A 22758-nucleotide genomic window follows, 5' to 3' on the forward strand; every position below is an offset into this window, starting at 1 on the left:
TCAACTGGTCCCGGCGGACCTTCAGACGAGTCTTGTGAGGCCTGTGGGCATCATGTACAGTATGTGTTAGTGATAGTCTCACCTTTCCATTGAAGGGTCATATTAGTGTGTTGCCCAAACCGTTCGGACGCTACATCGAGAAGTTGACTGTTTAGTACCACACACACTATAACGACTTCAGATGACTCACAAGATGCTTGTGAAGGTTCCATAGAGGGGTCATAATAGTTTGTAGGCCAAACCGTTCGGACGCTACAGATGATTTTGTGAGAAGACCAATTTTCGGGATGTCTCATGGTCTGACAAACATCGCTATAGCTCTGTCACCTTTCACTGCAGATGCGAAAGTGCAATTCAGGTAAATGCGGTGGATTGAGACGCATCCAATAATAAAAGAAATATACAATACCGGCCAAAAGTTTGGACACACCAACTCATTCAAGGGTTTATCTTTGTAGTGAAGACATCAAAACTATGAAATAACACACACGGAATCATGTAGTAACCAAAAAAGTGCGAAACAAATAAAAACATATGTTTTATTTGAGATTCTAAAAGTAGCCACTCTATGCCTTGATGACAGCTTTGCACACTTTTGAAATTCTCACAACCAGCTTCACCTGGAATGCTTTTCCAACAGTCTTGAAGGAGTTCCCACATGTTCTGAGCACTTGTTGGCTGCCTTTCCTTCACTCTGCGGTCCAACTCATCCCAAACCATCTTAATTGGGTTGAGGTCAGGGGATTGTGGAGGCCAGGTCATCTGATGCAGCACTCCATCACTCTCCTCCTTGGTCAAAGCCCTTACACAGCCTGGAGGTGTGTTGGGTCATTGTCCTGTTGAAAAACAAATGATAGTCCCACTAAGCTCAAACCAGATGGGATGACGTATCGCTCCAGAATGCTGTGGTAGCCATGCTGGTTAAGTGTGCCTTTAATTCTAAGTAAATCACAGACAGTGTCACTAGCAAAGCACCATCACACCTCCTCCATGCTTCACGGTGGGAACTACACATGCGGAGATCATCCGTTCACCTACTCTGCGTCTCACAAAGACACAGCGGTTAGAACCAAAAACTCAAATTTGGACTCATCAGACCAAAGGACAGATTTCCACCGGTCTAATGTCCATTGCTTGTGTTTCTTGGCCAAAGCAAGTCTCTTCTTCTTATAGGTGTCTATTAGTAGTGGTTTCTTTTCAGCAATTTGACATGAAGGCCTGATCCACTCAGTCTCCTCTGAGCAGTTGATGTTGAGATGTGTCTGTTACTTGAACTCTGAAGCATTTATTTGGGCTGCAATTTCTGAGGCTGGTAAATCTAATGAACTTATCTTCTGCAGCAGAGGTAACTCTGGGTCTTCCTTTCCTGTGGCGGTCCTCATGAGAGCCAGTTTCATCATAGCGCTTGATGGTTTGTGCGACTGCACTTGAAGAAACTTTTGAAGTTCTTGAAATTTTCCGAATTGACTGACCTTCGTCTTAACGTTTCTCTTTGCTTATTTGAGCTGTCCTTCCCATAATATGGACTTGATATTTTACCAAATAGGGCTATCTTCTGTATACCACCCCTTACCTTGTCACAACACAACTGATTGGCTCGAAATAAATTCCACAAATTAACTTTTAACAAGGCACACCTGTTAATTGAAATGCCTTTCAGGTGACAACCTAATATAGCTGGTTGAGAGAATGCCAAGTGTGTGCAACACTGTCATCAAAGGGTGGCTAAGGGTGGCTACTTGGAAGAATCTCAAATATAAAATCTATTTTGATTTGTTTAACACTTTTTTTGGTTATTACATGATTCCATGTGTGTTATTTCATTGTATAATATTGAAAACATCAAAACTATGTAAAAAAAAAAGAAAATCCCTTGAATGATTAGGTGTGTCCAAACTTTTGACTGGTACTGTATCTCTAGCTTTAACTGACATGTTTTTATGAGGATTTTTCTATTATGCTAATTCGATTTTCTCGGGTGTGGACATCAACCTTAGGGGGATAATCAGCACAACAGGATATCTAAGGAAAATCTAACATCATTCACCTCAGTTGCACGCTCTCTGACAACACCATGAAACTTTTGGACACCAACTACATAATTTCCCTCATTCTGATTCATACTTCTCTGACTTCTCATGATGTCTCTCTGATGTGAATACCAGCTTCATAGCCTCATACTGTGTTCTACAGTGCAATGCTGTGGTGGACTGGCCACCCAAACCAAAATGCCATTTACCGTAATCATTTGGCCAGGGGGCAACATTAATCTAAAACACTGCTAGCTAATTAGCAAAGTACAGTTCTCTCCTCCATATTTCAGTGGGTTGAATAAGGCCTGGCTTTGGCCTCACACTACTGCGAGGTGATTGAGCACCGAGGCCCAGCTATGGAGATGATGAAGGAGGAGTTATGAAGACAAAAGCTGCCAATACTCATCACCTCCTTTTCCTGGGTGGAGGAAGACAGAGGCTTTGATGAAAATGTCAGGCCATCTTTTTATTAATGAAAATCATTAGCGGCTAAAGATCACGACAGCGGAGGAGAGCATAAACAACAGATGGTGAACAGAGGTAGGTAGAGGTAGGGCTGGGGTAGTTTGGGCTAACTGTGCTGTCTGTAGGTCTGGGACAGACAGATGAATGGACAGACAGACGTACATAGAGAGATGAGACAGACAGACAGACAAGCCTGACAGGTATGGAAGTGGAAGTGCTGTCAAAGGCCCATTCATCATTAGCAGAATGGACGTACTACAGGAGACGCCATTTCCCTGCACTCTGTGATGCATGTCTGTCTTTTCTCAGTATACACACACACACACACACACACACACACACACAATCCCCTGCACAAACGCATGTGTCTGTGTGTGTACTTGTGTCTGTGACAGGAAAGCTATATCCTTCAACATGGGAGAAGGATGTTCTTGGAACACTGAGTGACACGTGATGCTGTGTTCCACTCTAGGTCTGAAGGAACCACAGGCTAACTGTACAACACCACACAATCACCATGGTGACACACTTGGCATGCACTAATTGGAGGATAGGATTTATTGAGACTACTGAGAGACAAGACGATGCTGTAACATTGTGTAACTGTTTAAAGAACAAGTATCGACAACACAATGCTGTAATGTTATGTAATTGGTTAAAGAAGCGTTTTTAAAGCTTGATATTTTGTTTCCTTTCACGGTTGAAGGATGGCTAAGTACATAGCGCTGATGATCATAAGCTCATTTCAGTTAACACTGCTTTGGGAATTCATCATTACAGTCTTTACATGACATACTGCAGCTGCACCTGCAAGTGTGGGATTTGTAATTCATGCATCTTGTTATACTGTAGATGTGCTCATATTTCTTTTGGATGATTACAGTTTTACACTGTATAGTACAGAAACATCTCAGTTGGTTCACTGAGTGAAAAAAGCCCTGGAGGAGTTTAGAACTCCTTGCGGCTCTAAGAAGATTCAACATGTCCTCCATGACGCTAACACGCCACCTAGCGGTTTAACATGGCAATGAGACACCGCTGGCCAGTTTCTCTATGGCTCATTCACTAAAAATGGCCACTATGCGCAGCAGTGATGCTCTTTTATGAAAGACATTGAGTGGAATGTGGGACAGTTACCACTTATCCTTAGAATTACACAGAATGCGGTGCTGCAACGTTGCTTCCTTTTCTCATCTGTCTTGGCAGATCGGCCCATCATTGACAATTCTACTCCATGTTGGTTCAACATAATTTCGTTAAAATGATGTGGAAACAATGTTGATTCAACCAGTGTGTGCCCAGTGGGATGTTCATAGAAACAAATAGTTCATAGTCTAACTGTTATTCACATGACAGCACATAACATGAGTCACCCTATGGGGTCAGACACTCCGAGTGATATGTGTAGTAGTTGTTACCTTGGGCCCTAGTGACATATGTATGAGAACAGGGAGAGAAGCTGTGTGGTTTGGCTAATGTTTTCTCCATCCCAGGAGGGGGAAAGCTCGGAGGAGGGGGAAAGCTCGGAGGAGTGCACAGCTCCTCATCTGTAACCATCACACTCCACTGGCTTTGAAATCTTATCAGAGCGCCTGGGACCCCTAAATGAGTGTGTGTCTGTGTGGTGTGGGGGGAGGGGGTATTTGAGTAAGAGTGTAGTGTGTGTGTGTGTGTGTGTGAATGCCTTTCAAACAGTCCATGCCACAGCACCCAGTGTCTACACCTCAAGACTAACAAGGCAGCTCCCCCTGCCTGACTGCCCCAAAACTCACACACACACACACACACACACACACACACACACACACACACACACACACACACACACACACACACACACACACACACACACACATCACTGGCCCGCTGCACAGGAACAGATGTGGAGGGCAGGATTGACTGAAGCTCCATTAGCTGGAGCAGCCCCTCCACCTGTGGCTTCCCTCACTCTGTCTTCCAAATGAATAGACAGACACACAAACGACCACACTGCGCATGACTGCAGACACCTGAACACTGACACTTCTGTGCACGTTTACAGAGTAACACATTCATTATTCACACACAAACTAACTCGCACGTGCACACACACACACACACACACACACACACACACACACACACACACACACACACACACACACACACACACACACACACACACACACACACACACACACACTAATACACAGCCCCATTGACAACTAGAGAGCCAATTTCAGTGGAGTGGCACTGTGGCAGACAGTGGAATTTAAAGGACTTCACCTTGCAAACCCATTAAACATCTAAGTTTCCTCTTTCGTTATTGCATTTCCATATTCTCTTTCAACTCACGTGCATGTTGCTATTCATGAACAACCACTCTCCACCACCACCTTATCAGGTACATCTAACTCCCGTCCCATATTCATGCGCCTTTTTGTTATCAAAACCTCACACCTCCTTGGTTCTTCTCTCTCTCTCTGTCCCCAGCTCTCTCTCTATTGCTCTCTCCCCCTCTCTCCCTTCTCTCTCTCTATCCCTTCTATATCCCCCTCCATCCCTCTCTCCTCCCCTCTCCCTCTCTCCAGTTTATGAATGCCCAGTGTCTCCTTGTCGCGATAAGGAAGCTTGGCGGCGACATGATGGATACCTTTGGGTCAGATGAGGTCCGAATCCTGCTGGATAAGCAGGTCAAAAGGAGCCGGTGTTGCAGGGAAAGCAGCTGACTAAAAAGCAGTGAAGAGGGTAACCAGTAGACAGGATATACATCTAGTGCTAGCGAGAATAAGGGAAGGAGCCGTGGATAAACCAACCGAGAGGAAGGACGAAAGAAAAATCGGATCCAATTTGTAATAGAGACAGGATGAAGACTGGCTTGTATGTAAACATGAGGGTTTTATATGTGGAGGGGAGCATATAATCGATAGACTCGCAAATATTTCCTCCTCCCAGGTGGAGGAAATATAGGAGTTGAAGGGGGATGGGAAAGTGAGATTTAGTGGTATGGCTGTAGTAACTGTTATCTGTTCTCCCCAGTGCAACTTATACCTTTGGTTCTGTTCACTTGCGTATGGCAGTACTACTATCGTCAGTGTATTAATTCAAGATGACAGGGCCGTGTTGTTCAGTGGGCTTGACCAGGGATGAAGTGTTGTCCTGCATTTGATCCAGTTACTCCAGCACTGTGAACCCCTGCTGCCAGAGGAAGCCATAAATCCATTGCCTTGAGGTATCCGCTCGCGCTGTGTTGAGAGAACCCTAATTTTGAAGCAGACGGTGACTCTATGAGACACTTTACATTGAGATCATCAAGCAACCTCAGGGCCTGTTGTTGACTTCCTTGTGAGATGAGCAGCTGTATCGTGTTCATGTTATAAGCTGACCGTGACCGTCTCTCAGGTTGGGAACCACATACCTATGATGACATCCTGACAGATCCCTAAGATGGGGGTAACACTTACGTAGGGGTCTAAGTGTTTTTCTCAGTCAGGTCATTTTGTTAGAAACTATAGACATCCGTGACCATACGTATATAACCTTGTTATGTCACAGAGGACTGAGTGAACTGACCGACAGGGACCACATCTGGTCCTGGTCACACCTACCTCGCCTGTAACAACCTCTACGGCTCACACATGGGCCTGTACAACCACTTGGGATGGCACAACACATCCCTCTGATGCATGGACACAAAAGCCAGCAACGTATCATTTATGTAACAATATCCTCATCAATATCAATAAACAACCAGGAGAACAGTCAGGAGAAATGTTTCAGTGCACTGTATCTGCTGCATGCATGTATCTATGTTGTGGGGACAGTAGTGTGGAAGTAATTCTATACAAGCACTGCAAAAAACAACCATGTACGGGAAATCAATAATTACTTTCCATAGCACAGCAGTTGATACAGAATGTACTGTACGGTAGAGAACTTTCCTGTATGTAGTGGGTAGTTTCAAGTTTCAAGTTGTATTAGTTGCATATACAGGATACACATGGTATACACTGTCCAATGAAATGCTTACTTGCAGGTTCCTTGACAATACAACAACAAGAAATAATACAATATAGGAATGCAAACATAAATAAATGGTTCAGGGGAATAGAATAAACATTTAAGTATAATACAAGAAGGCATAACTTAAAGTCCATATTTACACGTATATTGGGGAAGGGAGGATTGGGAGGAAAATGATTAAATTGTGCAGTATTTAGCAATAATAAGAGTCTGGTAGCATCAGTTGTGATGTGTGTGTAGCATGAATGTATATGTGTGTTTGTGTGCTTGTGTGGATGAGTGTATGTATGTGTGAGTGAGTGAATGCATTTGTGCTAAGATGAGGAGAGTCAGAGCAGGTGGTCAGTCCAATTCAAGTTTTTAGCAGTCTGATGGCTTGTAGAGAGAAACTGTCTCTGAACCTGTTGGTATCAGACCTCATGCTCCAATACCGTCTGCCCAACATTAAGGGAGTGAACAGCTTGTTGCTGGGGCGCGTGGGGTCCTTGATGATACTGTGGGCCTCCTCAGGCACCGTTTCAAGTAGACTTCCTCGATAGGTGGGAACACGGTCCCAGTGTTGTACTGGGCCATGGAGGAACTTGAGTTCGTGGATGGAGCAATTCCCGTATCAGGCCTTGATGTCACGGGTCAATGCACTCTCGAGGGTGCAGCGGTAGTATTTGGAGAGGACCAGGGGTGGCAAGACTGATTTCTTCATCCGCATTAGGAAGTAGACGCTGTTGCGCCCTCTTGACAAAAGTGGTGGTGTTGTTGGTCCATGTCAAGTCCTGGGTGATATGGAAGCCGAGGAATTTAAAACTGTTGACTCTCTCTACTACAGTCCTGTTGATGTGGATATGTACAGAGCGTCCTGTATTGTATGCTAGCTGAGGCCCAGTGACTGTCTGTCTACTGCTCCATGCTCTACACTGCTTTTCTTGTGGCTCCCCAGAGTGAGGAATGAGTCTTCTCTAGGGTCATGTTAACTATAATGGAAATTAGGATGTGGAATGAGCTCTATAAACCCCTACTCACCTTGAAACTTCAGTCTGCTCTGCTCCACTCTAAAATCTGTCATGGCTCCTTGACTGTGAGTCTATTCTGCTCTGTGTGGTGCTCTGTGGGGTGCTCTGTGTGGTCGTCTGTGCGGTGCTCTGTGGGGTGCTTTGTGCGGTGCTCTGTGCGGTGCTATGTGCGGTGCTCTGTGCGGTGCTCCATGTGGTGCTCTGTATTTCATTACTTCAATAACAGACTGTGACATACCCATTGAGAGGTTGTTTGATAAGGTATTTGTAACTTTTAGTGTAGTGTTTTCTGTAATTTATTTATGTCCCCAGACTAAACTACGGTATCATAGGTATCGTAGTATCACACTGCAGCATCAAACCATTTCATCATCACTCATGACTTGGGACTCAAGATATGAAACTATTGCAAAACGTTATTTTGCAACACTGCTACAGTATTCATTAAAGGCCCCGTGCAGTCAAAAATGTGATTTCCTGTGTTTTATGTATATTTCCACACTATGAGGTTGGAATAATGCTGTGAAATTGTGAACATTTTGATAATGCCCTCTTAGAGTTAGAACTGTTTGAAAAGACTGCCTGTTCCAAACCTTTCTGCCAATAACACTACTTTTTCTGTTTTCCCCTCCCCACTTAGACCACTCTCGATAGTCCTAGCAAATAAGCTATTTTTGTTTCTTTTTAACCATTTTAACCTGTTCAACTCTCTCCCCCCTCCACTACCAAAACTGCACACATGTAGTATGCATGGAAAGAGTATACCCTGATGGTCATTGTAAAGTAATGCATTTCCCTCTCCATCCACATTACCTTGTATGAATCCGCCACATGCGCAGTGTCGTGTCTTTAGTATCATAAAATGTGTAGACTGTTATTTTATCAAATCAATTCTCTGTAATTATTATCACGTAAACTTAATTAACTAGGAAGTCAGGGGCACCACGGAAAATGTTCAGATTACAAAGTTATAATTTTCCGACTAACTCTTCAGATATTTTAATATCTGAACAATTAGTCTTCTATTAATGAATTATTACCTCATCAGTTCTCATCAATTCCAAACGTCGTAAAATTCTTGGTTATCTGCACGAACCCAGCCTCTACTATAAATCATTAACATACATTGGTTACTAACAATGATAGAAAAGTCCCTAGTGGGCTTAGCCGATATGACAGCTTGGTAGACAAAGGGAAAGGGGTGGGACTGAGATAGAGCGGGGAAAGACATAATTATATTAATTGAAATGCTAATTCTTTGCACATGAACGGCCGCTCATTCGAGAATAATTGCAATGTATATATATTTACGCCCGCATGTCGTTGTCTTCTCTGTTGGAATCCGGTCCGTCTGCTGGAGAGTTCATCAGAGTCTCTCTGGTTGCATTTCCCCGAGGATCAATGTCTTTCGTGGTTGTTTGGATGGAAACTTCATGGTACCCTAAGGAAATGTTCTCAAAGAATAGATGTTTCGGCGGTTGTCTATATTCTCGTCCTCGGTTTACATAATTTCTAGCTGCAGACTAGTAATTTGTGTCTAAGGTTTGCTCTTAATTTGTAGGGATCGATATTCTCAGAGTTGAACCATTTCCAGCCGTGTAGCCAATGCACGTGGAATAGTCTTGTCCGTTGGTAGAGTTGTAGTTCAAACCACTTCACACACCAGCGTCACCCGGCATGTTTTGGTCTCAGAAATTCAACCATTTGCAACCACAGCTCACGCTGGGGTTTGCTTAGTCTGAAGTGAATTTCATCAAGAGTGGGTTTTACCCTTAACAGTAGAAAAGGGCAGTCCATGATGCCTAACGTGCTGTCTGAGCTCACGGGGGTGTGGCCACTGACTAGTTCATCTTTATATGTAAACTCATACTCTCATTTAGAAAGTTAACATCACATTACATCTTTTCACAAATAGTTTCATGTTTTATCCCATTCGTTTCACAATATTTAGATGTAAACCTGACAGCTGGGAAATGTACACTTTAAGAGATCATGTTATGTGTGTTTCCTGTACCTCATGAGATCACCAAATGAAACACACTCAACATGACTGTCCCTTAAAACCTCTTACATCTAGACGTTCCGCTAGCAGAACACCTGCTCCAATAGCCAATGATGGGCGTGGCGCGAATTACAAATTCCTCAAAAATACAAAAACTTAAATTTTTCAAACATATGACTATTTTACACCATTTTAAAGACAAGACTCTCCTTTATCTAACCACACTGTCCGATTTCAAAAAGGCTTTACAACGAAAGCAAAACATTAGATTGTCAGCAGAGTACCCAGCCAGAAATAATCAGACACCCATTTTTCAAGCTAGCATATAATGTCACATAAATCCAAACCACAGCTAAATGCAGCACTAACCTTTGATGATCTTCATCAGATGACACCCCTAGGACATTGTTATACAATACATGCATGTTTTGTTCAATCAAGTTCATATTTATATCAAAAACCAGCTTTTTACATTAGCATGTGACGTTCAGAACTAGCATACAACCCGCAAACTTCCGGTGAATTTACTAAATTACTCACGATAAACGTTCACAAAAAACATAAATTATTTTAAGAATTATAGATACAGAACTCCTCTATGCACTCGATATGTCCGATTTTAAAATAGCTTTTTGGTGAAAGCACATTTTGCAATATTCTGAGTAGATAGCCTGGCATCACAGGGCTAGCTATTTACACACCCACCAAGTTTAGCACTCACCAAAGTCAGATTTACTATAAGAAAAATATTATTACCTTTGCTGTTCTTCGTCAGAATGCACTCCCAGGACTTCTACTTCAATAACAAATGCTGGTTTGGTCCCAAATAATCCATAGTTATATCCAAATAGCGGCGTTTTGTTCGTGCGTTCAAGACACTATCCGAAAGGGTAAATAAGGGTTACGCGCCCGACGCGTTTCGTGACAAAAAAAATCTAAATATTTTATTACCGTACTTCGAAGCATGTCAACCGCTGTTTAAAATCAATTTTTATGCCATTTATCTCGTAAAAAAAGCGATAATATTCAGACCGGGAAAGCGTGTTTACGTTCAAAGAGAGAGAAAATAAAAACATGGGATCCCCTCGTGCACGAGCCTCAGTCTGATGGTCCCCTGATAGAGCACTTACCAAAGGCGCTAATGTTTTTCAGCCTGCGGCTGGAATTACATCATTCAGCTTTTTCCCGGGTTCTGAGAGCCTATGGGAGCCGTAGGAAGTGTCACGTTACAGCAAAGATCCTAAGTTTTCAATAAACAGAGCCAAGAAGCTCAAGGAATGGTCAGAGAGGGTACTTCCTGTTTGGAATCTTCTCAGGTTTTTGCCTGCCATATGAGTTCTGTTATACTCACAGACACATCAAACAGTTTTAGAAACTTTAGGGTGTTTTCTATCCAAAGCCAATAATTATATGCATATTCTCGTTTCTGGGCAGGAGTAATAATCAGATTAAATTGGGTACGTTTTTTATCCGGCCGTGAAAATACTGCCCCTTAGCCATAACAGGTTAAGTGTCCACTGATTATTCCCACATTCTCAAAAGCAAAAACATTGTTTAATTCTCCCATTTTGGGGACTTAGGTGTCTCCAAGTGAAGTCCATTGTTCTCTCTCTTTCTGCATGACCCGGGGGAGAGAGTCTTCGCCAAGAATTGATGTCCTGAGATAACAGAACGTGGGTGTAGTGAGAGAGAGTGGGGGGTGGAGCCACGATCTACACCCAGAAAGGGCCACGTCATGACAGCTGTAAAGTATGAAAATTCCTCACCTGTCTATGTCTTATTTTTCTTAACTAGAAATCCCTGATTGCTAAGGTCATTTTAAAATGTCAGGCTTGAAAATCCATTCAGCTTTTTTGGAATAGTAACTCACGGGTGGGTATAATTTGTGGAACGTTCCAACAGGAATCTGTTCCAAAAACTTTGTAAAGTACAAGGTTGCCAACAAACAATGCATACAAAGTAGCATGATCAATTCATCTAACTAACTAGCTTCCGAATAGGCATCAACTCACCACGTAGCTTATTCTTAATGTTTGTCCATAGGCTACCAGAGTGAGGACAGACATTTTTAGGGAAATAAACGTGGTGAGTGAAAAACTTAATGAAATAGCCCACTCCCTACCCGGTATCTTATTCTGTCGCTATACAACTTTGTATGCGTTGTTTGTTGGCAACCTTGTTATTTACAAAGTTTTTGGAACAGATTCCTGTTGGAATGTTCCACAAATTATACCCACCCGTAACTCACTACCCAAGCCAGACGCAACTGGTTTCAAGTGGCCAAAATATGTAATGTGATCTCCAAATGCTATCTAGTGGATGCACTGGGAATCAGACAGGGGATAAATTTACATCAATGGATAGTGTCAAGTCTACTCAGGCTCCTCCACCTGGCTTTTCACATCGCCAGTTTACTAATCACCGGTCCTGGGATCGATCATTACGCACACCTGGCCTCAGTCATTATGCGCACCTGCACATCATCATCAGGCACACTTATTACCTCCCCTATATCTGACACGCCTTTAGGTTCTTCCCCCAGTCAGTATTGTTTATGCGTTTCATGTCTATACACTTCTCGTGGTTGTTATATTGTTCAACGTTCCTTTTATTAAACTCACCACTTGCACTTGCTTTCCGACTCCCAGCATATACGTTACAGAATACTGACTCCAACAATGGAAGCAGCAGGAAACAGAATATCTCCCAGATGGTCGACGAGCAGAAATACCTTCTACATCAACACCATGACCAGCTGGCATAACTGGGGACGGCTATGGAAGAGGCTCTTCACAGTGTGCAACATCTCAAACATGCCCAGGAGGCATTGTCGTCAACTAGCGGAGGATACTCTACAACCAGTCGACCCAGCGAGCCAGCACAACAGCCCATTCAGCAACCGGCTCAGGTCAGAGATGCCAGTTTGTCCCTCCTGGATAAATATGACGGTGCCCCATCTAAATTCCGTGGCTTCCTACTTCAGTGCTCCCTCTACTTTACACACCAGATGGGAGCCCCCACCACCGAGAGGTCCAAGGTTGCCACGGTTATTTCTCTGCTGACTGGGAGAGCGTTGGAATGGGCCATTTGGGAGAGAGGAGAGGAGAAGCTAGATTCATATGAGGGGTTCATGGCTCTGTTCAAGTGCATCTTCGACCATCCCCCGGAGGGCAGAGATTGGGGTGAGCTCTTACTTCAATTACGGCAGGGGGACCAGACGGCTGCCGAGTACGTGATCAACTTCTGGACAGCAGCAGCATCCAGTGGATGGAATGAGCCGGTGCTTCGTACGCTCTTCAGAAGAAGTCTTCTCGAGGAGGTCCAGACGGAACTGGCCTGTCGAGACGACAACCTCTCCTTGGACGCACTCATTGGGATGGCCATCCGTCTGCATAACCTAATTCAGGAGCGTCGGTACTCTCATCGCTTCTCTCCCTCCCTCAGTGAACACACTGGATCAGAGCCTAAACCCATGGAGGTAGAGGTCACACACATCCACGCAGCGGAGAAACGCAGACGGAGACAGCTGGGGCTCTGTCTGTATTGTGGTCAAGGTGGGCTCCAGCGGTGTCTGGCACTTCCTAATCGGGGATCCACAAGAGCAGAGGGACGGTCAAGTGATCTTCCACCTCCTGGGCAGGAGTGAGTATTCCATCTTAATCACTTTCTGCTAAGCTCTTTTTGGTGTCCATCACACTAGTTGACTGTCCCTCATGTACTGTGTCTACAGCGTTAGTGGATTCCAGTGCCGCGGGGAACTTTATTGACCAGACCCTTGCCTCCTCTCTCAACATCATCTCATACTCCTCTCCTTTCCTGGTTCAAGCCTTTAATAGTCAGCCATTAAGATCCGGAACCATCACACACATCATCCAACCACTCATCCTCACTGTGGATTTCATTCATCAGGAGAACGTCCCCTTCATCACCAGTGCACCAGTTCACAAGATCATCCTCTGCATCCCTTGGCTTCATTGCCATAACCCCACCATCTCATGGTTGAGGATGAGAATCACAGCCTGGTCACCTGAATGCCGGAGGACCTGCTTTCCATCCCCTGTGGTTCCACGTCGGTTGAGAGTCCTGTGGTTGCCCTTCAGCCAAACATCCTGGAGGTTTACCGGGACCTGCGCGAGGTATTCTCCCAGACCTGCGCCACCTGTCTTGGGACTGTGCCATCGACCTGCTGGTCCGTGCAGACGCATCTATCCTCTGTTCGTGGCTGAGACCTAGGCCATGGAGGATTACATCCAAGAGGTGCTCCAACAAGGTTTCATCCGCACGTCCACTTTTCCTGCATCGGCTGGTTTCTTCTTCGTGGCCAAGAAGGATGGAGGGTTACGTCCATGTATAGATTACAGAGGACTCATTGAAATCACCACGAAGTACTATTACCCTCTCCCGTTGGTGCCGGCAGCCATAGAATAGCTCAGCGGGGCCCGGTTCGTTACCAAACTGGACCTGCGGAGTGCATACAATCTCATCCGGATCCAGGAGGGAGATGAATGGAAGACTGCGTTTAGCACGATGTCTGGTCACTGAGAAGTACTGGTGGCCCACCTTGGCGCAGGACGTTACTTGTTACGTCAACTACTGTTCCTTATGTGCCCAAACCAAATCCCCCCAAGAACGCTCCAACGGGGAAACGCCTTCCCGTGCCTCAGCTTCCCTGGCCCCATCTATCCATTGACTTTGTTACTGATCTCCCCTCTGACAGTTTCACCACCATTTTGGTGGTTGTGGAAAGATTTTCAAAATCCTGACGTTTAAGCCCTCTTTCTGGTCTCCCTAGTGCTGAGGCACTATTCCAGCAGGTTTTCTGGCATTATGGCCTTCCGGAGGACTTCACATCACAGGTATGGAGAGCCTTTATGGAGAAGCTCTTGGTCACGATCAGCCTCACTTCCGGGTATAGGCCTCAGTCCAACGGGCAGGTGGACAGGATGAGCTGGGGAGGTTCCTGAGGAGTCACTGTCAGGACTGGCAGGGAGAGTGTGCTCGATTACTTCCATGGGCGGAGTACACCCAGAACTCGCTGCGTCACTCCTCCACTGGGTTGACCTCCTTCCAGTGTGTTCTGGGTTTTCAGTTGGCCCTGGCTCCGTGGACCCCGGGCCAGACCCGAAGCTCCTGCGGTTGATGAGTGGTTCAGGTGCACAGAAGTGCGGAGCGATGCTCACGTGAGACTCCAGTGCGCCGTCTACCGTCAAAAGGAGCAGGCAGACTGCCACTGCAGTGAGACCTCAGTTTACCACCCTGGGGATTGTCTGGCATTCTACCAGGAACCTCCCACTCTGCCTGCCCTGCAAGAAGCTGAGCCCCTGGTTTGTGGAGCCATTCAATGTTCTCCAGAGGGTCAACAAGGTGACGTATAGGTTACAGCTTCCCAGTGACTACCGTATCGCATCTTCTTTTCATGTCTCCCTTCTCAGGCCGGTGGTTCCTAGGCCCTTAGCTGATGCTGTCCCCCACGACAACCCTCCAGACATCGAGGGGGGTCCGGCCTATGCCTTCAGATCTATAATGGACTCCCGACGTCATGGGGGTTGGCTCCAGTATCTAGTGGACTGGGAGGGGTATGGCCCAGAGGAGCAGTGTTGGGTTCCGGTGGAGGACATTCTGGATCTCAACATCATCTGTGATTACCACCTTCGCCACCCACTCCTCGTCCTCAGGGCTGTCCCTCTGGCCAGCGACATGCTGGGGCTGCATGTTGGGGTGGGGGGTACTGTCACGTCTACCTCCACTCCTCCGCTCCGGCTTTCGACGTCGCTGGTATACCGGTCCTGGGATCCATCATTACGCACACCTGGCATCAATCATTATGTGCACCTGTACGTCATCAGGCACACCTGGACTCCATTACCTCCCTTATATCTGGCACTCCCTTAGGTTCTTTTCCCAGTCAGTATTGTTTGTTTCATGTCTACGCTTACTCATGTTTGTTATATTGTTTGATGTTCCTTTTATTGTTAAACTCATCACCTGTACTTGCTTTCTGACTCCCAGCGTATACATTACAGATAGGTAGAGACCTCAGCTTTCTCCCCATATGTATATCATTCATGTAAAAAAAAAAAGCTATACATTTCAGTATTTTTGGGCCTGCTGTATCTCTGGCTCTGTAGTCACATTGTTTCTGACACCTTTATCAGAATCCCACTTACCTTTCTAACAGTACTAAGTATGTTTTGTAGGACCTATCATTTTAAAACCAAAATGTCGTATACAATATTGCGATTATTATGCGTTTAGAAAATGCAACCAGAGGGTTTGGCAGTTTACCAGGTTAATTGAAAACAGTCATAGTAAAAAGATTAACAAGATTAACTTCGTTTAACCTGTTAGGGCTAGGGGGCAGTATTTACACGGCCGGATAAAAAAGTACCCGATTTAATCTGGTTATTACTACTGCCCAGAAACTAGAATATGCATATAATTATTGGCTTTGGATAGAAAACACCCTAAAGTTTCTAAAACTGTTTGAATGGTGTCTGTGAGTATAACAGAACTCATACGGCAGGCAAAAACCTGAGAAGATTCCTTACAGGAAGTGGCCTGTCTGACAATTTCTTGGGCTTCTTGACTCTCTTTATTGAAAACTGAGGATCTTTGCTGTAACGTGACACTTCCTACGGCTCCCATAGGCTCTCAGAACCCGGGAAAAAGCTGAATCATGTCTTTGCAGCCCCTGGCTGAAAAACATTAGCGCCTTTGGTAAGTGGTCTATCAGAGGACAATGAGACTGAGGCGCGTGCACGAGGCGACCCCATGTTTTTATTTTCACTGTCTTTGAACTAAAACAATGACTCCCAGTCGCAATGTTATCGATTTTTTACGAGAAAAATGGCATAAAAATTGATTTTAAACAGCGGTTGACATGCTTCGAAGTACGGTAATGGAATATTTAGACATTTTTTGTCACGAAACGCGTCGGGCGCGTCACCCTTATTTACCCTTCGGATAGTGTCTTGAACGCACGAACAAAACAGAGGATATTTGAACATAACTATGGATTATTTTGAACCAAACCAACATTTGTTATTGAAGTAGAAGTCCTGGGAGTGCATTCTGACAAAGAACAGCAAAGGTAATAACATTTTTCTTATAGTAAATCTGACTTTGGTGAGTGCTAAACTTGGTGGGTGTCTAAATAGCTAGCCCGTGATGGCTGGGCTATCTACTCAGAATATTGCAAAATGTGCTTTCACCGAAAAGCTATTTTAAAATCGGACATAGCGAGTGCATAGAGGAGTTCTGTATCTATAATTCTTAAAATAATTTATGTTTTTTGTGAACGTTTATCGTGAGTAATTTAGTAAATTCACCAGAAGTTTGCGGTGGGTATGCTAGTTCTGAACATCACATGCTAATGTAAAAAGCTGGTTTTTGATATAAATATGAACTTGATTGAACAAAACATGCATGTATTGTATAACAATGTCCTAGGGGTGTCATCTGATGAAGATCATCAAAGGTTAGTGCTGCATTTAGCTGTGGTTTGGATTTATGTGTCATTATATGCTAGCTTGAAAAATGGGTGTCTGATTATTTCTGGCTGGGTACTCTGCTGACAATCTAATGTTTTGCTTTCGTTGTAAAGCCTTTTTGAAATCGGACAGTGTGGTTAGATTAACGAGAGTCTTGTCTTTAAAATGGTGTAAAATAGTCATATGTTTGAGAAATTGAAGTAATAGCATTTCTAAGGTATTTGAATATAGTGCCACGGGATTACACTGGCTGTTGCGTAGGTGGGACGATTTAGTCCCACCCACCCTAGAGAGGTTAAAAGATTAACTTCTTGTTAATCCAACCCCTTTGTCAGATTTCAAAAAGGCTTTACAGTGAAAGCATACCATGCGTTTATCTGAGGACAGCTCCCCGCATACAAAAGCATTACAAATATTTTCCAAACCAGCAGAGGTGTCACAAAACTCAGAAATGGTGATAAAATAAATCAATTGCCTTTGAAGATCTTCCTCTGTTTGCAATCCCAAGGGTCCCAGCTACACAACAAATGGTCGTTTTGTGATACAGTCCCCAATAAAGTCCTTCATGTCCCCAAAAAGTCAGTTTAGTTGGTGCGTTTGATTCAGTAATCCACCCGTTCTACTCGTTCAACATGCATACAAAGGAATCCCAAAAGTTACCAATTAACTTTGTCCAAACAAGTCAAACAACATTTCTAATCAATCCTCAGGAACCCTAATATGTAAATAAACGATAAAAGTTAAGAAGGAATGTATGTTCAATACCGGAGATAAATAACAAAGTGCGCGCCCTCATCCACGCGCGCCACAAGACTACAGTCCAAAATGAGAGCCACCTTGAAAAACTACAATTACTAACTTATTTTTCAAAAAACAAGCCTGAAACCCTTTCTAAAGACTTGACATCTAGTGGAAGCCATAGGAACTGCAATCTAGGAGGAATTCCTTTGAATATCCCATAGACAAGCATTTGAGTGGGTGGTGACGTCAAAAAAAAAAAGAAATCTGGATGGATTCTCCTCGGGTTTTTGCCGGCCATATCAGTTCTGTTACACTCACAGACATTATTTTAACAGTTTTAGAAACTTCAGAGTGTTTTCTATCCAATGCTACCAATTATATGCATATCCTGAGTAATAGGCAGTTTACTTTGGGCACGTCAGTCATCCGAACTTCCGAATACTGCCCCCTAGCCTTAAGACGTCCCCTTATGTTCAAGTCAAGGACTAGACACACATTACTACCTAACTGACTAAGTCTCATCAGGCCTGAGTAATAGGTCATTCATATAATGATATTTGTTAGTTCAGTTTAAGCAGACAAATGTATCCTTGGATAAATTACACCTTCAAACAGTGTGTCCAATAGTTGGCCACTGGAGAGCTGTGCCAAAGAAAGAAGATTCCCAGGACTGGGGTTATCAATCAGGCGTAATGAGTGAGGCAAAGTGACCAGACCAAATAATTAGCATAGTAATGCCTCCAACAATGTGTCTGGCAGTGGCTGGGCCTGCCATGGCTGAGAGGGCCTAGTATCGACCTTCTCTTCAAAGCCCGGGACGATACGAGTGTTCCAGGAGTCCAGAACAGCACACAGCCTTCGATCCTACACTTTTTCAACCCTCCATTAATCAATCAGGGAAAAAACGAGGCAACCAACCAGCTAACTAATCAATCTATTTGTCTGTGATGGTGCGAGGGAGGGAGGGGTTTGGATATGTGATGGGGTTGTTTTGAATAAAGAACGGGGAGTGCAGAGGTGAGAAGACAAAGCTTTGGAAGAATCGTAGATATGGGTGGATAACTAAAGAAATACTGTTGGAAAAAGTTAATGAGAAGATGGATAACTTCAGTGGTACAATTGGAGAGGTAAGAGAAAATATTATTTTGTCCTAAATGAGCCAAGACTTTTCAGTGCCTTTCTGCCTCGCTTCCATGATCCCAATCACACAAGATTGAGCTGGCCCTCCCAATGAATAACAAACACATTACCCAGCATGCCATTTGCTTGGTGTCCTTCAGCAGCTAGCTAGCTGACTCATTATTTAGCTTCTGCGGAGGACATTTGTTTCCTCTCTGACCCTGCTGGTGGGACAAACACAAACAGACCCACTGACTAAGTGCGTCAAACTTATTTGTTCTTCAAACCCAGTGTTATGAGGATGGAAGAGAGAGAGAAATCCCGCAGGAATGATGAGGATGACTCATCCACTAGAGTATGGCTGAGTCCCATTAACTAATGTCTGCTCATTAGTATTGTTACCTAAAGATAGGGCCAATGAAGTATGAGATGAATCTCTCTACCCCCGGGGCATCTGCTTATTGTCTCCACACCAGAGGAGGCTGGTGGGAGGAGCTATAGGAGGATGGGCTCATTGTAATGGCTGGATAGGAATGGAACGGCATCAAACACGTTGAATATATGGAAACCACAAGTTTGGCTCCATTCCATTGATTCCATTCCAGCCATTACAATGAGCCCTTCCTCCTATACATCCTCCCACCAGCCTCCACTGCCCCACACTGCAATGACACCAGTGGAGAAAGAGAGTTCATCAGAGGTGAGGGAAGCATTGTCTCTGTGTCATCTGTCTGTGTGTGTTGGCCTACGTGTGTTATTTTCCCAGTGGGTCTCCATCTCCTCCTGGCAGCCATACTTCAGTGTGTGTTGGCCTGGGATGAAGAGGAGCCTCTGTTCTCCAACACCTCTCTGTCGCTGTGTCCATCCCTGCATCATCTCTCCACCTCTCCCTGCTGATCTACAGTACAGCAGGCAGGCTGGCTGGCTGTAAACGGGATCCTTTTAGAGCAATGAGGCTTTTGGCGCTTTGACGCAGGCGGGACACTTGACTTGACAAGGTTCTTCAACAACAGGAATGGCTTGCCAACCAGCCCACTCCCACAAAGTCAGATACAATGCAGAATACTGAGTGGAATACTGAGTGAAATACTGAGTGGAGGGAAATGCCATGAACTGCTGCTTGCATTGCTGAATTTCCATCCTCAAATGTTCACCTTATTCTCTCGCTCTCTCTATCTCTCTCTCACACCCTCTCACACTCCCTCACACCCCCTGATACACTGACTATGAGGTTAAAGTACAGCATTTGGAGCAGCAGATAGCCTAGTGGTTAGAGCGTTGGGCTAGTAACCGAAAGGTTGCTAGATCGAATCCCGGAGCTAAAAAGGGGAACATCTGTTGTTCTGCTCCTGAACAATGTAGTTAACCCACTGTTCTCTGGTAGGCTGTCGTTGTAAATAAGAATTTGTTCTTAACTGACTTGCCGAGTTAAATAAAAATGTCAGCTTTAATTTGAAGGTATCCATGAACCGTTTAGAAATTACAGCACTTTTAAGACACAGTCCCCCATTTTAGAGGAGCAAAAGTATTAAAGTAGTCAAAAGTTTAGTATTTGGTCCCACGCAATAATTACATCAAGCTTGTGACTCTACAAATTGTTGGACGCAGATTATTTTGTGCCCAATAGAAATGAATGCTAAATAATGTATTGTATAATTTTGGAGTCGCTTTTATTGTAAATAAGTATATAATATGTTTTTAAACACTTCTACATTAATGTGGATGCTACCATGATTACGGATAATCCTGAATGAAACATGAATAATGATGATTGAGGAAGTTACAGACGCACAAATATCATACCCCCCCACAGAAAAAAGCTAACCTCCCCTGTTATTGTAATGGTGAGAGGTAGCATGTCTTTGGGGTATGATATTTGTGTGTCTGTAACTTTCTGACTCATAATTTTTCATGATTCATTCAGGAATATCTGTAATCATAATAGCATTATATCATTTCAAATCCAAAGTGTTGGAGTACAGAGTACAAAAAATGTGTCACTGTCCCAATACTTTGGAGCTCACTGTATGTCCTGTGTGAATTTAAGTATGCTCTCTCTAATTCTCTCTTTCTTTCTCTCTTTCTTTCTTTCTCTCTCTCTGAGGACCTGAGCCCTAGGACCATGCCTCAGGACTACCTGGCATGATGACTCCTTGCTGTCCCTAGTCCACCTGGCCATGCTTCTGCTCCAGTTTCAACTGTTCTGCCTGTGGCTATGAAACCCTGACCTGTTTACCGGACGTGTTACCTGTCCCAGACCTGCTGTTTTCAACTCTCTAGAGACAGCAGGAGCGGTAGAGATACTCTCAATGATCGGCTATGAAAAGCCAACTGACATTTACTCTTGAGGTGCTGACTTGTTGCACCCTCGACAACTACTGTGATTATTATTATTTGACCATGCTGGTCATTTATGAACATTTGAACATCTTGGCCATGTTCTGTTATAATCTCCACCCGGCACAGCCAGAAGAGGACTGGCCACCCCTCATAGTCTGGTTCCTCTCTAGGTTTCTTCCTAGGTTTTGGCCTTTCTAGGGAGTTTTTCCTAGCCACCGTGCTTCTACACCTGCATTGCTTGCTGTTTGGGGTTTTAGGCTGCGTTTCTGTACAGCAGTTTGAGATATCAGCTGATGTAAGAAGGGCTATATAAATACATTTGATTTGATTTGATGTTATTCTCCAAATCACATAAAAATGTATATGATGATTTATGCACATGTACATTGATCGTGTCCCTGTTGATGAGTAAGTTAAGAAATTAAGAATTAAAATTGACTTATTTTATAGGAATAGGTCAAAACATATCATTCAGTCGCAATTTATACCGGCTACAGACTATGGCGATATTGTCTATATAAATACAGCTGCCACTGTATTGAAGCCATTGGATGCAGTTTAAAGCACACTACGCTTTATTACGGGCGATAAGTTCAGTACACATCACTGCATTCTGTGTCAGGAAGTAGACTTGCTCTCTCTGAAGTCTCGTAGATCGTTTTTGTTTATAAAGCCATCCTGCATAAACTTCCGCTGTACCTTACTTCATTGTTAAAGGACAATACCACTCAAACTATATATTGTTATTTGTTTCATTAGTCCACTGTTGATACAGTCCCCAAAATGTTTTACATGTCAGCAATCACATTTTTTAAAGATATAAAACTTTCAAAATACAGAAAGTGTCACAGTATGATAGGTTTTGGATCATATGCGGGCCTGATCACTGGATTGGACCTGGTCTAGAACCATGGATGGCACAACAACGTATGACAGAGTCAGATGACAAGTCACTTGGTACAGATAATCTTGATGCCAAATTGCTCAGAGTTACAGCTAACCAAATATCTACCCCAATACCTCATATTTTAATAAGTGCTTGATGTATGAGGTGTGCCCAGAAGTCTGGAAAGAGTCAAAGGTTATTCCACTACCTAAGGATAAAAAAATCTAATAGTTGTCCTATAAGCTTGCTGCCTGTGTTAAGTAAATTATTGGAAAAAATTGTATATGTCCAAATCAAGGATTATTTGTCATGTAATGGTCTGATAACGTGTTTCCAGCGTGCATACAAAGAAGGGCATTCTAAGAGTACGGTCTCAGCACAAATGACAGATGATTGGTTAAAGAGTATGGATGACAGGAAGTTAGTTAGATTTCAGTGCTGCTTTTGATGTAATTGATCATGAACTGTTACTAGGTAAACTCAAATGTTATGGTTTTAAGTCTGCAGCTCTATTCTGGATGGAAAGCTATCTATCCAGGAGACGGCACAAAGTGTTCTTTAATGGTAGCTTTTCAAACAGTAAAGATATACACTGTGGTGTTCCTCAAGGAAGTTGCCCAAGCCCACTTCTCTACTCTATCTTTTCTAATGATTTACCTTCAGTAATGAACAA

General features: G+C 43.8%; 1 protein-coding gene across 1 annotated transcript in view; it reads right to left on the bottom strand.

The window, feature by feature from the left end:
• LOC115154294 (rho GTPase-activating protein 7-like) overlaps positions 1-22758 on the bottom strand; it is a 76892-nt gene that overhangs the window by 49438 nt on the left and 4696 nt on the right. The window lies entirely within an intron of this gene.

This window comes from Salmo trutta, chromosome 19 (genome assembly GCF_901001165.1).
Source record: "Salmo trutta chromosome 19, fSalTru1.1, whole genome shotgun sequence".
Lineage (NCBI taxonomy): Eukaryota > Metazoa > Chordata > Actinopteri > Salmoniformes > Salmonidae > Salmo > Salmo trutta.